Here is a 3,576-nt window from a genome sequence, read left to right as displayed (position 1 = left end):
GCCTCCCAAAGTGCTGGGATTACAGGCTTGAGCCACTGCGCCCGGCCGCCCCTTCCCCATTTTTAACAGCTTTATTGAAGTATTTTTTATTTCACAAAATCCATCCATTTCAAGCATAGAATTCAATGATTTTCAGTAATTTTCAGTAACCAAGTGGTGTAATCATCGTCATAAATTCATTTTAGAACATTTTCATCCCCCTAATAAGACTTCATGCACATTTATAATTAATCTCTGTTCCAACCCCCAGTCCTAGGCAACCATATCTACTTTGTCTCTAAAAATTTGCCTTTTCGAGACATTTCCTATAAATTGAGTCAGACATTATGTGTTCTGGCTTTGTGATTGGTTTCTTTCACCTACCGTTATGTTTCTGAGGTTTATTTATGTTGAGGCATGTGTCAGTATTTCATTCCTTTTCATGACTGAATAATATTCTATTGTATGGACAGACCACAGTTTGCCTATCCATTCATCAGTTAATGGGCATTTGGCTTGGGCATTTAGACATTTATGAACAATGTTGCAATGAACATTCCCATGCAAGTCTTTGTGTGGATGTGTTTTCATCTCTCTTGGGTCCATATCTAGGAGTGGAATAGTTGGGTCGTATGGTCGTTTTGTGATTAACTTCTTGAGAAACTGCCAAACTATCTTCCACAGGGGCTGCGTCATTTTATGTTCCCATCAACAACATGAAGTTTCCTGTTTCTCCAAATTCTTGACAAGATTTGTTGCCTGTTTTATTCATTACAGCTATTCTCATGGGTATGATATAGTATTTCATTGTAGTTTTCATGTGCATTTCCCTAACAATTAAGAATACTGAGATTGTTTTATGTGCATGTTGGCCATTTATACAACTTCTTTGGCGAAATATCTGTTTGTATCTTTCACCCACTTTTGACTGGATTGTTTGTCTTCTTGTTACTTGTTACTTGTTCTTACAAGCCAGAACACACTTGTAAGAGTTCGTTGTAAATTCTGAATATAAGTTCTTTCTTTCTTTTTTTTTTGAGACAGAGTCTCACTCTGTCGCCGGGGCTGGAGTGCAGTGGCCGGATCTCAACTCACTGCAAGCTCCGTCTCCCGGGTTCACGCCATTCTCCTGCCTCAGCCTCCCGAGTAGCTGGGACTACAGGCGCCCGCCACCTCACCTGGCTAGTTTTTTGTATTTTTTAGTAGAGACGGGGTTTCACAGTGTTAGCCAGGAAGGTCTCGATCTCCTGACCTCGTGATCCGCCCGTCTCGGCCTCCCAAAGTGCTGGGATTACAGGCTTGAGCCACCGCGCCCGGCCTATAAGTTCTTTACTGGCTTTAATGTTTTACAAATATTTCCTTCTAGTCTCTTATTCATCTTATTTTCTTAATAGTATCTTTTGAAGTGTAAATATTTTGAACTTTGATGAAAGTCCAATACATCATTTTTTTCTTTTTTGGACCATGCATTTGGTGTTGTATCTAAGAAATCTTTGCCTAACAACAGGCCTATTTTTAATAGAAGTAAAGCTTGGTGTCTGAACACTAAAGCAAATCCACTAACCAAGACTCCTAAAAACCCAAAAGCTTTATGACACTGAAAATAATGGCCCAAGGACATTCCCAGACAATTCTGGGCTCTGGATAGAATAACACAAGTTTCCAAAAACAGTCTGACAATATCGCGAGTTTATAAAATATGTATACTCCTTGGCCCGGTAATAAATCACTCAAGATATGGCACAAACTGTTCACAGTATTGTTTTTGTGGAGAAAAGCTGAAAATCACCTCTGTGGGCATCTGTGGGGGATGACAAAGCACCTTATAGTTCATTCTGAGGGAGCACAGAGCAGCCTCTGGAGCAGTGTCTGCAAAGAAACCACAGTCAAGCTGTTTACAAAGCTCAGTTCCTGTGCAAAGAAAGATCCCAATGGCGCCCTTTCCACTGTGCTTTTCATATCAAGTTGAATGAGCTACAATTTGCACACTGTGAATTTCAGATGTACACAGTCATGCAACCACTATACCATGAAGACAGAGTATTTCAATCACTCCAAAAAGTTCTTTCATGCCCAAATATATAGAAAAATTTGGAAATAAATACATCGGAAATACACAGTGGTCCCCTCTTGGTGGCAGAATAGTGGACAATTTTTGCTTTTTAGCATTTTCCTGGACCTTTAAAAGACACTTTAAACAATATACTATTTGAAATGGCTCAAACAATACTGAACTGACTTCAGAAAATCATTTCTTTGCCACAGCCCTGACTCTACCCTACACAGACACATGCCCATCCCCCCAGCTCATACAAAAGAGCGCAAGGAGACCTCTGAGTTTGCTCACTTTGAACCTTAAACAAAAACCTTGTGGATGCAACCAGAATTATTTCAGAGGTGCCTGGTAACACCACGGGGCAGACAGACAGGCCTGACAGAAAACCATTATCAACCCTTACTTCCCTGAGCTGTAGGGGAGCAGAGGCCGGCAAAGGCTCCCAGCAAGACATTTAAAAGCTTTCTTTTCAATATTGACTGGCCCAGGAAAGCTACTGTTCAAAGGATTCCTTCACCAGCTGCAGGGGTATGGGGGGCGGGGAGGGTGTTGCACCCTTGCCTGGGCTACCAGCCCTCAGCACTGACATAAAATAAAATCAGGTTCTTTTTTTTGTTGTTGTTGTTTTGATACGGAGTCTCACTTTGTCACCCAGGCTGGAGTGCAATGGCAGGATCTCAGTTTACTGCAACCTCCGCCTTCTGGGTTCAAACGATTCTCCTGCCTCAGCCTCCCAAGTAGCTGGGATTACAGGCACCTGCCACCATGCCCAGCAAATTTTTTTGTATTTTTAGTAGAGAAGGGGTTTCACTATGTTGGCCAGGCTGGTCTTGAACACTTGACCTCAGGCAGTCCACCCGCTTCAGCCTCCCAAAGTGCTGGGATTACAGGTGTCAGCCACCGCACCCGGCCAAGAAAAAGAAACACATGAGAACATCTTATCAAAAGGTAAATACTGCAGTGTTTCCCATCTGCAGAGAGAACCACTGAATCCACTTATGAATCTCTCCATCTTCTTCTGTGCACTCACATACACCTGTCCCAGCAGAAAATACTTAGTATTGTTTTTTGTGTTTTTGTTCTTGTTATGCAAGCATCAGTGTTGTGCATAATCAGCTTGTGCCTTGCTGTGTCTGCTCATCCTCGTTTGCTGAGTTCTAGCTGATCTGATGGACACCGTGTTGTCTCCAGTTTCTCACTGTAATAAACAATGATGCAGTGAACATCCTGTGCACAGTGGCTTTCTAAGGTAGAAGCCAAGAAGTGGATGTGATGTAAAAACTTTGTCAAATTGCCATTACTTTTATAATTAAAAACAAACCTAAAACAGTATGTCCAAAATGCTTGGGGAGAAGCCTTTAACTCCTTCCCAGCAGAGATGTACTCTGGGCAAAGCTTTCAAGAACAAGTACGGGCCGGGCGCGGTGGCTCAAGCCTGTAATCCCAACACTTTGGGAGGCCGAGACGGGCGGATCACGAGGTCAGGAGATCGAGACCATCCTGGCTAACACGGTGAAACCCCGTCTCTACTAAAAATACAA

General features: G+C 42.5%; 1 protein-coding gene across 1 annotated transcript in view; it reads right to left on the bottom strand.

Moving 5' to 3' along the window:
• Positions 1–3,576, bottom strand: part of CFAP92 (cilia and flagella associated protein 92 (putative)) — an 86,944-nt gene that overhangs the window by 79,950 nt on the left and 3,418 nt on the right. Inside the window, exon 2 of the mRNA XM_017885024.1 lies at positions 1,769–1,848. The gene's annotated coding sequence lies outside the window, so the exon portion shown is untranslated. The remainder of the gene's footprint in view (positions 1–1,768; positions 1,849–3,576) is intronic.

This window comes from Rhinopithecus bieti, unplaced genomic scaffold (assembly GCF_001698545.2).
Source record: "Rhinopithecus bieti isolate Rb0 unplaced genomic scaffold, ASM169854v2 scaffold_13262, whole genome shotgun sequence".
NCBI lineage: Eukaryota > Metazoa > Chordata > Mammalia > Primates > Cercopithecidae > Rhinopithecus > Rhinopithecus bieti.
This window is presented reverse-complemented; position numbering and strand designations above follow the sequence as displayed.